Source organism: Ranitomeya imitator, chromosome 1 (assembly GCF_032444005.1).
Source record: "Ranitomeya imitator isolate aRanImi1 chromosome 1, aRanImi1.pri, whole genome shotgun sequence".
Lineage (NCBI taxonomy): Eukaryota > Metazoa > Chordata > Amphibia > Anura > Dendrobatidae > Ranitomeya > Ranitomeya imitator.
Window position 1 is genome coordinate 212,082,020 of NC_091282.1, and position 13,892 is coordinate 212,095,911.

A 13,892-nucleotide genomic window follows, 5' to 3' on the forward strand; every position below is an offset into this window, starting at 1 on the left:
AGGTTCCCTGATAGCTGTATTGCTGTTTGCATGCTGCTGTCCAAACCAACTGCTTTTTTTAAAAGCAAAAATCCTGTTGCTCCTTTCTGCACAGTTATCTTGTTTATTTGTCCACACTTTTGTGTGCAGCAGTCCTCTTTATTGCTGCCATACTTGTCCTGAGATCATTGTAGGGAGATTGAAATTGTACTACAGTCCTTATATTTTTTCATATATCTTCCAGCCACTTTCTGCCACTTACATTGTGTTGTTTTATACACTGGGCCTGAGTTTTGATTCAGTCACCCCAAAAGAAAGTGAGATTCAAATTCTCACAAAGTGGATATACTGCAGTCCTGTCAGTTTCTCGTATGTCAGCCAGCCACTTTCTGCCACTTAGATTGCGTTGTTATATACACTGGGCCTGAGTTTTGGTTCAGTCTCCCAAAAAAAGGGAGATTCAAATTCTCACAAAGTGGATATACTTCAGTCCTGTTAATTTGTCGTATATCAGCCAGCCACTTTCTGCCACTTACATTGTGTTGTTTTACGCACAGGGCCTGAGTTTTGGTTCAGTCTCCCAAAAAAAAGGGAGATTTAAATTCTCAACAAGTTTATATACACCTTCTACCTTGTTTTACAGTGCCATATAACAGTTGATATTTTGGTTAGATTTTACAAAAAATGAGGAAGTCTGGTGGAAGAGCCCGTGGGCGGTGGTTGCCAGCTGGTACTGATGGTGGTGGTGGTGCATCTGGTGGTAGTGGCAAAAGCACAATAGCACCTAAGGCTGGAGGTGTTGAGCCAGCGTCATCGTCTGGCTACACAAGGCCTCGAAGGCTCCCTTATCTGGGAGTAGGAAAACAGCTTTTAAATCCGGAGCAGCAGGAAAAAGTTTTGGCTTTCCTTGCTGACTCAGCCTCTAGCTCTTTCGCCTCCTCTTCAGAAAGTTCCATTTTTATACCTCCCTAAATGGGCTGACTACCCCCCCAGTAGGGGGGAGCATCACCTGGCGCAAGCACCGCGCGAGTGCCGTTTGCCTGGACATGTGGGTGGGCCCACTCTTGGGCGACGGCACTGGCACATGGTCCCTCATAGTAAAATGTAGTGTCTCTGATGGTGGTGGTGCACAACCAACGTCAGACACACCGTCGTAATATGAGGGGCCCTGTGCCAGTACCGCCGCTCACGAGAGAGTGTTCCCCCCCAGCTCAAACAGTGCTCTACCACTTGCAATACTTACCTCTCCCTGCTCCACCACTGTGTAGTTTGTGCTGTTAAATCCTTCAATGGCACTTCCAATACAAATTTGTTAAAATGATAGATGATAGTTAAAATATACAGGGGCCCTGACCTCCATTTAGACCAGTTAATACTTTGCGCCTACTACCACTGTCTGCTACTCAGCAGAGGAGCCCACCCCTGTACCTAGCTATGCCACCTGTTTATTTATGAACAATTTTTTGGCAGACATTTAGCCCACTTTATTATTTGGGCCTACTAACTTAGTCTGCCACTCATTACAGTTTTCCTCCACTGACCAAAGCAATGCCGCCTGTTTAGTCCTGTTACCAATTTTGAACTGCATTTAGCCTACTTTATTATTTGGGCCTACTAACTGTGTCTGCCACTCATTACAGTTTTCCTCCACTGAACAAAGCAATGCTGCCTGTTTAGTCCTGTTACCAATTTTGAACTGCATTTAGCCTACTTTATTATTTGGGCCTAAATCTGTTTTTCCTCCTCATCCTGCCCATTGACAGCCACTGCTAAATGAATCTGCTGGTACATTGACCCAGACCACTACGTTCCCCTTGCACACTGCACAGCCTGAATCTGACCCTGCTAAAAGTCAGGTTCCCCTTCCCGCATACTATACCACCTTACACGGGGACAAAGAGGAAGGTGCAGATGAAAGTGCAGGTTCCTTCATCAGGAGGGGGGCATACTCTTTGGCGATGTCACTGGCACACGGCCCCTCATAGTATGCAAAAGTGTCTCTGCCAGTGGGAGGCGCCACCCACCGTCAAAGACACTGCCGTACTATGAGGGGCCCTGTGCCAGTGCCAACGAGTGGGCCCCCCTGCTTGCTCAGGATCACAGCACTTGCAAAGTTGAAATACTTACCTCTCCCTACTCCACCGCTGTGACGTATTTCGCGCTTCCTGGGCCCACGAAAATCTTGAGCCAGCCCTACCCTCCCACAACTTTAGCCAAATGACCCCCTGTTTTCAATGTCTAACTATTATTATAAAGTAAATTAAGATTGACAAGCTTAAGTAATAAGAATTGAAGAATGTTTTTGGCATTAAAATGGGCACTGTAGATGTTTTCCTGTCCTCCACTCACTGCCGACTTTGATTCCCCATTGACTTGCACTGGGTTTTGTGTTTCAGTCGGCCCCCGACTTTTCGCAATAATCGGCCGATTTCACCCGACTCAATCCGAAAAAAGTAAAAGTTGCTCAACTCTAGTCTTGAGTATGCTGATACCTCATATGTGGGGATAAGCCACTGTTTGGGCGCATGGCAGAGCTAAGAAGGGAAGGAGCGCCAGATTTTACTGTTATGGTTTGCAGGTGCCATGACCCACTGGGAGAGCCCATAAGGTGCCAAAACAACAGAACCTCCCATAAGTGACCCCATTTTATAAACTATGCCTCTCAATCAATTCATCTAGGGGTGCCATGATCATATTGACACCATGGGTGTGTCACAAAATTTTAAGCCATTGGGCAGTGAGGACAAATATTTTACATTTTCACACAAGAAATGGGTAAAAATGGCAACAAAATTTGTTTCACAATTTCTACTGAACGTGGCAATACCCCTTATATGGCTGTACAGTGCTGCTCAGCCATGCGGAGAGAGACTCGGGAGGAACAAAGTGCTATTTGCCTATTCCAGTGAATGGGTCTGTGCACATGTCAGTGTGTTTCCACGGACTGTGTGTCCGTGGGCAAAACACGCTGACATGTTCATTTTTTAATGCCAGCACGGACCATAAAGCGGCCTGCACATGTGCATACACATAACACACATGGATGTCATCCATGTGACACACATCAGCGTCGGGGAAGAAGCATTACGGTAAGTGCTGTTCCCTGGCGCTGGGTGCTGAACATGGCTTACCTCATTCTTCCCTGCTCTGCCTGCAATCAGCGCGAGCAGGGGAGAATGATGAGAGTTACATTTAAGTAATAAGAGACAGCAGGCGGAGGCTGATGGGACTGTTACTCCCATCAGCTTACCCCTGCTGCTCCTAAGAACAGCGACAACAGGAGCGGCAGATGGGAGTATTCTTCTGCCGCTCCTGTGCTGTATATTATTATTATTATTCTTTTTATAGCGGCATTTATTCCATGGCGCTTTACATGTGAAAAGGGGGCAAATATAGACAAATACAATAAACATGAGCAAAAAACAAGGCACTAACCTGTACAGAAGGAGGGAAGACCCTGCCCGCAAGGGCTCACAGTCTGCAGGGGATGGATAATACGGTAATTAAAAAAAATGGCATGGGTTCCATCCTATTTTTGATAACCAGTCGGCAAAACTCACAGCTGGGGGCTGCAACTCTCAGCTGTCAGCTTCGGCAAGATTAGCTATCAAGATAAGAGGGATCCCCATGTCATATATTTTAATTATTTAAATAAATAATTTAAAAAAATGGCATGGGGTCCTCACGATTTTTGACAACCAGCCTTGCTGAAGAGCTGGTATTCTCAGGCTGGTAAAGTGCCAAGGATATTGACCCCCAGCTTAAAAATAGCAGCCCGCAGATGCCCAGAAAAGCTACATCTATTAGATGCGCCAATTCTGGCACTTTGCCCGTCTCTTCCCGCTTGCTCTGTTACGGTGGCAAGTGGGGTAATAGTTGTGGGGTTGATGTCACCGGTGACATCAAGCCCACGGCTTAGTAATGGAGAAGCATCTGTGAAACACCTATCCATTACCAATCCTTTAGTTGTAATGTTAAATAAAGACTCAGTCAGAATAGTCTTTTATTTGAAAGAAATTACACAGCCACCTTTTACTATTCTTAATTAAACCATACTTGCTGCAACGCCTAATCCAAGCGAAGCCCTCTATCTACTGTAATAAAAGTAAAACAAAAAAACAACAATATACCATACTTGTCCGTCATTCTGTCCCACGCTGTAATGCATATCTGGGGGATATACAGTTTTTAGCCTGGAAGGTGCTAAGATGCTACCATCCAGGTTGAAAACCACTGGTGAATGAGCCTGGTGTAGGAGCAGAGCTTCAGTGTCCAGGGGTGACATCATAGAGGTAACCTCTGGTCACTGAGCTCTATTTCCAGCCGGGCTGAGCTTCGGTCACTTTTGTGAGATCCCCGCTAGCACCGAGAGCCATGAGCGCTCACTGTTAGTGGGGACTTAATATTGATTTACTGAATTTATTTACAGCGCAGGAGCAGCAGATGAATACTCCCATCCGCTGCTCCTACTGTCACTGTTATTAGCAACAGCATGGGTAGGCTGATGGGAGTAATAGTCCCATCAGCCGCCACCTGCTGTCTCTTTTATTACTTAAATGTAACTCTCATCATTCTCCCCTGCTCGTGCCGATCATCAGAAGAGCCGGGGAGAATGATGAGAGCCGTCTTCAGCACCCGTCGCCGGGGAACAGCGCTTACTGTACTGTAACACTACTTCTTGTGCTACTGATGCAGCATGTGCATGCCACATGTGTGCCGCAAGTATTACACACACGGACAGCGCTTACTGTACTGTAACACTACTTCTTGTGTTACTGATGCAGCATGTGCATGCCACATGTGTGCCGCAAGTATTACACACACGGACACTGACATCTCAAAGTCAATTGGAACTCCTTCACTTTCAAGTTATGCCGTGTGCCCAAACAGTAGTTTTACCCCACATATGAGGTATTGGCTTACCCAGGATAAATGGTACAAAAAATTTTAGGGTCCATTTTCTTTGGTACCATTGTGAAAATAAACCCTAGAACACATGACGTTAAAAATATACATATTAACGTATTGGGGGCTTTTTAGGCCCCATGCACATAATGTAGAAAAACACACTTAAATAACTTTCACATGTTTATTTCAAAATTGCTCAATAAAATATGAATAGTGGACAAAATTTTTATTAGAATTTTTCACAGAAAACACCACAAAATCTTTTTTTTTCCCAAATTTCACACAAAGACATGAAAGCACACAAAAACGCATAGAAATCTATAGCAAACTAGCTGCAGCTACATTTTTATTCTAACTTTCTTTTCTATTATATTAGTCTTCCAAACAATTCTGACATGTTATTTTTTCAGAAGTTTTGTGCAATTTTTGATAAATATGTTCCAGATATAACTGATAGGGGCTAATTTGTCTGTTTCAAACCTCGCTGCACGAGTTCGCTTATCATCAAAGCGAATTATTCTTCTAATTTCCTCATATCTGCCCACTGACATTGTCGCCTTATAGTGTGGATCAGAAAGTGGGTCCAGAAATAATTCTCGTATTGGGACATCATACGATTTTTGACTCTCTGCCAGCAGTAAAAGTCCAATATATGCATAAAGTTCCTCTTTTGAGATATTTTTCCAGGACATATTTTTTGCAGAAGCGATACGTCTTCATTCTAGGTTTGAACGTAATAGGACCTCTTCTGCAATATTGTCAGAAAAATAAGTACAGAATACATCTTTAGGGGTAAAGTAACTGGGACTTCTGTTATGAAAGGTAATTCAGTACCACAATGGACATAGAGGTCAGCGCACATACAGTGACCTGGCAATAACCCAAAAAACAAGAACGAGCTCTGAGACGTGGGAACTCTGTTGACCGCAATCCCTAATCCTCTCAAACCACACTAAAGGCAGCCGTGGATTGCGCCTAACGCTCCCTATGCATCTCGGCACGGCCTGAGAAACTAGCTAGCCTGAAGATAGAAAATAAGCCTACCTTGCCTCAGAGAAATACCCCAAAGGAAAAAGGCAGCCCCCACATATAATGACTGTGAGTTAAGATGAAAAGACAAATGTAGAGATGAAATAGATTTAGCAAAGTGAGGCCCAACTTTCTGAACAGAGCGAGGATAGGAAAGGTAACTTTGCGGTCAACACAAAACCCTACAAAAACCACGCATAGGGGGCAAAAAGACTTTCCGTACCAAACTAACGGCACGGAGGTACACCCTCTGCGTCCCAGAGCTTCCAGCAAGCAGAAAAAAACAAATTGACAAGCTGGACAGAAAAAAACAGCAAACAAATAGCAAAGAGGAACTTAGCAATGTAGAGCAGCAGGCCACAGGAACGATCCAGGAGGAAACGGGTCCAATACTAGAACATTGACTGGAGGCCAGGATCAAAGCACTAGGTGGAGTTAAATAGAGCAGCAGCTAACGACTTCACCACATCACCTGAGGAAGGAAACTCAGAAGCCGCATTACCACTTTCCTCCACCAACGGAAGCTCACAGAGAGAATCAGCTGAAGTACCACTTGTGACCACAGGAGGGAGCTCTGCCACAGAATTCACAATAGTACCCCCCCTTGAGGAGGGGTCACCGAACCCTCACCAGAGCTCCCAGGTTGACCAGGATGAGCCATATGAAAGGCACGAACAAGATCGGGAGCATGGACATCAGAGGCAAAGACCTGAGCATAACCCTTCCACTTAACCAGATACTGGAGTTTCCGCCTTGAAACACGAGAATCCAAAATCTTCTCCACAATATACTCCAACTCCCCCTCCACCAAAACCGGGGCAGGAGGATCAACAGATGGAACCATAGGTGCCACGTATCTCCGCAACAATGACCTATGGAATACGTTATGTATGGAAAAAGAATCTGGAAGGGTCAGATGAAAAGACACAGGATTAAGAACCTCAGAAATCCTATACGGACCAATAAAACGAGGTTTAAACTTAGGAGAGGAAACCTTCATAGGAATATGACGAGAAGATAAACAAACCAAGTCCCCAACCCGAAGTCGGGGACCCACACAGCGTCTGCGATTAGCGAAACGTTGAGCCTTCTCCTGGGACAAAAGTCAAATTGTCCACTACATGAGTCCAAATCTGCTGCAACCTGTCCACCACAGTATCCACACCAGGACAGTCCGAAGACTCAACCTGCCCTGAAGAGAAACGAGGATGGAACCCAGAGTTGCAGAAAAACGGTAAAACCAAGGTAGCCGAGCTGGCCCGATTATTAAGGGCGAACTCAGCCAAAGGCAAAAAGGACACCCAGTCATCCTGATCAGCAGAAACAAAGCATCTCAGATATGTTTCCAAGGTCTGATTGGTTCGTTCGGTCTGGCCATTAGTCTGAGGATGGAAAGCCGAGGAGAAAGACAAGTCAATGCCCATCCTACCACAAAAGGCTCGCCAAAACCTCGAAACAAACTGGGAACCTCTGTCAGAAACGATATTCTCTGGAATGCCATGTAAACGAACCACATGCTGGAAAAACAATGGCACCAAATCAGAGGAGGAAGGCAATTTAGACAAGGGTACCAAATGGACCATCTTAGAGAAGCGATCACAGACCACCCAAATGACTGACATCTTTTGAGAGACGGGAAGATCTGAAATAAAATCCATAGAGATATGTGTCCAAGGCCTCTTCGGGATCGGCAAGGGCAAAAGCAACCCACTGGCACGAGAACAGCAGGGCTTAGCCCGAGCACAAATCCCACAGGACTGCACAAAAGTACGCACATCCCGCGACAGAGACGGCCACCAAAAGGATCTAGCCACCAAATCTCTGGTACCAAAGATTCCAGGATGACCAGCCAACACCGAACAATGAACCTCAGAGATAACTTTATTCGTCCACCTATCAGGGACAAACAGTTTCTCCGCTGGGCAACGATCAGGTTTATTAGCCTGAAATTTTTTGCAGCACCCGCTGCAAATCAGGGAGGTTGGCAGACACAATTACTCCCTCTTTGAGGATACCCGCCGGCTCAGATACACCTGGAGAGTCGGGCACAAAACTCCTAGACAGAGCATCCGCCTTCACATTTTTAGAGCCCGGAAGGTATGAAATCACAAAGTCAAAACGGGCAAAAAACAACGACCAACGAGCTTGTCTAGGATTCAACCGCTTGGCGGACTCGAGATAAGTCAAGTTCTTATGATCAGTCAAGACCACCAAGCGATGCTTAGCTCCTTCAAGCCAATGACGCCACTCCTCGAATGCCCACTTCATGGCCAGCAACTCTCGATTGCCCACATCATAATTTCGCTCAGCAGGCGAAAACTTCCTGGAAAAGAAGGCGCATGGTTTCATCACCGAGCAATCAGAACTTCTCTGCGACAAAACAGCCCCTGCTCCAATCTCAGAAGCATCAACCTCGACCTGGAACGGAAGCGAAACATCTGGTTGACACAACACAGGGGCAGAAGAAAAACGACGCTTCAACTCTTGACAAGCTTCCACAGCAGCAGAAGACCAATTGACCACATAAGCACCTTTCTTGGTCAAATCGGTCAATGAATTAGCAATACTAGAAAAATTGCAGATGAAGCGACGATAAAAATTAGCAAAGCCCAGGAACTTTTGCAGACTTTTCAGAGATGTCGGCTGAGTCCAATTATGGATGGCTTGGACCTTAACAGGGTCCATCTCGATAGTAGAAGAGGAAAAGATGAACCCCAAAAATGAAACCTTCTGAACACCAAAGAGACAGTTTGATCCCTTCACAAACAAAGAATTAGCACGCAGGACCTGAAACACCGTTCTGACCTGCTTCACATGAGACTCCCAATCATCCGAGAAGATCAAAATTTCATCTAAGTACACAATCAGGAATTTATCCAGGTACTCTCGGAAGATGTCATGCATAAAGGACTGAAACACTGATGGAGCATTGGCAAGTCCGAATGGCATTTCTAGATACTCAAAATGGCCCTCGGGCGTATTAAATGCAGTTTTCCACTCATCGCCTCGCTTAATACGCACAAGATTATACGCACCACGAAGATCTATCTTGGTGAACCAACTAGCCCCCTTAATCCGAGCAAACAAATCAGATAACAATGGCAAGGGGTACTGAAATTTAACCGTGATCTTATTTAGAAGGCGGTAATCTATACAAGGTCTCAGTGAACCATCCTTCTTGGCTACAAAAAAGAACCCTGCTCCTAATGGCGACGATGACGGGCGAATATGCCCCTTCTCCAAAGACTCCTTCACATAACTCCGCATAGCGGCGTGCTCAGGCACAGACAAATTAAACAGTCGACCTTTTGGGAATTTACCACCAGGAATCAAATCGATAGCACAATCACAATCCCTATGCTGAGGTAGGGTATCGGACTTGGGCTCATCAAATACATCCCGGTAATCAGACAAGAACTCAGGAACTTCAGAAGGGGTGGATGATGAAATAGTCAGAAATGGGACATCACCATGTACCCCCTGACAACACCAGCTGGATACAGACATGGATTTCCAATCTAATACTGGATTATGGACTTGTAGCCATGGCAACCCCAACACGACCACATCATGCAGATTATGCAACACCAGAAAGTGAATAACCTCCTGATGTGCAGGAGCCATGCACATGGTCAGCTGGGTCCAGTACTGAGGCTTATTCTTGGCCAAAGGCGTAGCATCAATTCCTCTCAATGGAATAGGACACTGCAAGGGCTCCAAGAAAAACCCACAACGCCTAGCATACTCCAAGTCCATCAAATTCAGAGCAGCGCCTGAGTCCACAAATGCCATGACAGAATACGATGACAAAGAGCAGATCAAGGTAACGGACAGAAGAAATTTTGACTGTACCGTACCAATGGTGGCAGACCTAGCGAACCGCTTAGTGCGCTAAGGACAATCAGAGATAGCATGAGTGGAATCACCACAGTAGAAACACAGCCCATTCAGACGTCTGTGTTCTTGCCGTTCAACTCTGGTCAAAGTCCTATCGCACTGCATAGGCTCAGGTTAAGCTCAGGTAATACCGCCAAATTGTGCACAGATTTACGCTCGCGCAAGCGTCGACCGATCTGAATGGCCAAAGACATAGACTCATTCAGACCAGCAGGCATAGGAAATCCCACCATGACATCCTTAAGAGCTTCAGAGAGACCTTTTCTGAAAATAGCTGCGAGCGCACCTTCATTCCACTGAGTGAGTACGGACCACTTTCTAAATTTCTGACAATATACCTCTATTTCATCCTGACCCTGACACAGGGCCAGCAAATTCTTCTCTGCCTGATCCACAGAATTAGGCTCATCGTACAGCAATCCGAGCGCCAGGAAAAACGCATCAATATTACTTAATGCAGGATCTCCTGACGCAAGAGAAAATGCCCAGTCCTGAGGGTCGCCACGCAAAAAAGAAATAACGATCCTAACTTGTTGAACTGGGTCACCAGAGGAGCGAGGTTTCAAAGCCAGAAATAGTTTACAATTATTTTTGAAACTCAGAAATTTAGTTCTATCTCCAAAAAACAAATCAGGAATAGGAATTCTCGGTTCTAACATAGAATTCTGAACCACAAAGTCTTGAATACTTTGTACTCTTGCTGTGAGCTGATCCACACATGAAGACAGACCTTTAATGTCCATCGCTACACCAGTGTCCTGAACCACCCAAATGTCTAGGGGAAAAAAAAGGCAAAACACAGTGCAAAGAAAAAAAAATGGTCTCAGAACTTCTTTTTTCCCTCTATTGAGAATCATTAGTACTTAGGGCCTCCAGTACTGTTGTGAAAGGTAATTCAGTACCACAATGGACATAGAGGTCAGCGCACATACAGTGACCTGGCAATAACCCAAAAAACAAGAACGAGCTCTGAGACGTGGGAACTCTTTTGACCGCAATCCCTAATCCTCTCAAACCACACTAAAGGCAGCCGTGGATTGCGCCTAACGCTCCCTATGCAACTCGGCACGGCCTGAGAAACTAGCTAGCCTGAAGATAGAAAATAAGCCTACCTTGCCTCAGAGAAATACCCCAAAGGAAAAGGCAGCCCCCACATATAATGACTGTGAGTTAAGATGAAAAGACAAACGTAGAGATGAAATAGATTTAGCAAAGTGAGGCCCAACTTTCTGAACAGAGCGAGGATAGGAAAGGTAACTTTGCGGTCAACACAAAACCCTACAAAAACCACGCAAAGGGGGCAAAAAGACCCTCCGTACCGAACTAATGGCACGGAGGTACACCCTCTGCATCCCAGAGCTTCCAGCAAGCAGAAAAAAACAAATTGACAAGCTGGACAGAAAAAAACAGCAAACAAATAGCAAAGAGGAACTTAGCTATGCAGAGCAGCAGGCCACAGGAACGATCCAGGAGGAAACAGGTCCAATACTAGAACATTGACTGGAGGCCAGGATCAAAGCACTAGGTGGAGTTAAATAGAGCAGCAGCTAACGACTTCACCACATCACCTGAGGAAGGAAACTCAGAAGCCGCAGTACCACTTTCCTCCACCAACGGAAGCTCACAGAGAGAATCAGCCGAAGTACCACTTGTGACCACAGGAGGGAGCTCTGCCACAGAATTCACAACAGACTTCCCACAGTTCCTTTAGCCTGTCTCACAATATTGCGTGTTGGAGTACGTCCGACTAATGTAGGATTACTGTCCCAAAAAACATTCGTTTTTGATGTTCTGCTTATCACTTCTTGAGGATCCACTAGATTCACTTCTTCATCATGAGAAGAATCACTGGATAAGGATGTTTGATTAGCTGGTGGCAGATATTTTTCATCAGACAAAGATAGTTCACTTTCATGATCGCTTTGAAACATAATCGCTTCAATCTCTTGGTCAGTCAGACACTTGGTGTGTGCCATTGCTGACTAGATGTTAGCAAACTAAAAGAAGAGTTGTCCACTCTTTGCTTGTGTGTGACACACAGTAAGTGTAATGTCCCCCCTTCTTCCTCTCATCCTCAGCAGCTTTTACCTTTCATACTTTTAGGTGGTGTACAATTCTCTGGATTTTTGTGGCTCACAAGCTCTAGCCTTTGCAAGCTTCTTAGAAACAGAAACTGAAAATGAATCAGATTTCCTCTCAACAGTTTATCTTATCACAGGTCCTTCAGCAATTGCTCACAGTGTATACTGTCCTCAGTACTCTATACACAGCTCATTACTGTGTTCCGAAGGACCTGAGGTGATGTCATGGCCTTATAACTCCCTCCAAAAATCACATGACATCCTCACACGTTATTATCCACACCCTGACCCCTCCACCAGCATTACTGAGTACAAATAAAGTAACTTGAGACACAAACACTACTGAGAACATGATAAAAATAGCGGGGGCCTAAAAGGCCCCCAATTCGTACAGATGTAGTTTTCACCAAACAAGCATTGTTACACCATAATGCCTATGAAAAAAATTATATGAACAACTGGATATTATCAACAATGACATACTTGAGGAATACCTGGAGTTTCAAAATTATAACTAAAGTAATTTTGCAGATAATAGCAAAAATGTAAGCATGGGGACCTAGAAGGCCCCCAATATGCGTTCTAGGGTTAAACAAAGTGGAGCTCAACAAAAAAATCTAAAAAAAATAAAAATGTTACTTTTTTCTTCTACATTGCATTAATTCCTTTGAAGCAGCTGAAGGGTTAATACAATTCTTGAATGTGTATTTAAGGACATTGAGGGTCACAGTTTTTAAAATAGTGTCTATTTTGGGTATTTTCTGTCATATATGCCCCTCGAAGTCACTTTAAATATGATGCGGTCACTAAAAAAAATGGTTTTGTAAATTTTGTTGGCAAAAGAGAAATTGGTGATCAATTTTTAAACTCTTTAACTTTCTAACAAAAAAATTAAGTTAAAAAAATTATGCTCATGTAAAATAGACATGTCGGAAATGTTATTTATTAACTATTTTGTGTGACAAAACTCTCTGAGCTCAAGGCATAAAAATGAAAATTTTGGAAATTGTGAACTTTTTGCCAAATTTCAGTTATTTTCATAAATAAACAAAAGTTGCATTGAACACATGTTACACTATTTTTAAGTACAATATGTCTCTAGAAAAGAGCATCAGAATCCCTAGGATCCATTGAAGCGTTCCAGAGTAATTAAAGCATAAAGTGACACTGGTCAGAATTGAAAAAAATGTGCCTATTCAGAAAGGTGAAAGCCAGCTTTGGGGTAAAGGGTCTAATAACCTAATTGTTAACATGTCAAATTGCATGTGTATTTCTTCTTGGGTTGCTTATATACTGAATGATGTTGACCAATCAAAAACAGGCAGCAATATACAGAAGAAAAATAACATGTCCCAATAATAGCTCAGAATAGGATACTTATGAATGAGATGTAATGGCAGTTTGCTGTGTTCTCACTGCAGAGCAATGAGCACAACAAACATAAGTGTGATTAATGAAGCCATGAGAAGTCATCTAAAAAGTGGCAGTGTGAGGGAGGGGAAGTAAAACAGAGCTGCCAGTGCTATGAGAGGAGAACTCAAAGAAGCATTTGTAATGTGACACAGCTAAACTCAGCTTTGCTGCTGCTGCTATTATCACATCTGTAGCTGAACTATCCCAGGTATTTTACATGTCATGTAATGCTTCAGCCAAAGTGGAATAAAAGTTAAATTCTTGTGTTTGAAATACCTTTAAAACCATAAGGTACATACCCCAGACTAAGGGCACAGCAACCTATTGTTTGGACTGGTGGAACGCACCAAATAATAATAATAGAGAATATGAGGTGCGTTCGCTGTCCGGGGTACAACGTGCAGAGATGACACCTGCCGCTGAGTAATGGCGGATGGACACTTGTTCACACGTGGGTTTAAACCTCACCCAGTGTGAGTGGAAGTGAACTCTGATGCTTCACAGAGTCACCCAATAGACAGTATGCTGCACCCTATTAGCAGTCACAGGGTGCAGTTGAGGGACACTAGTGGGATCCCTATGAAT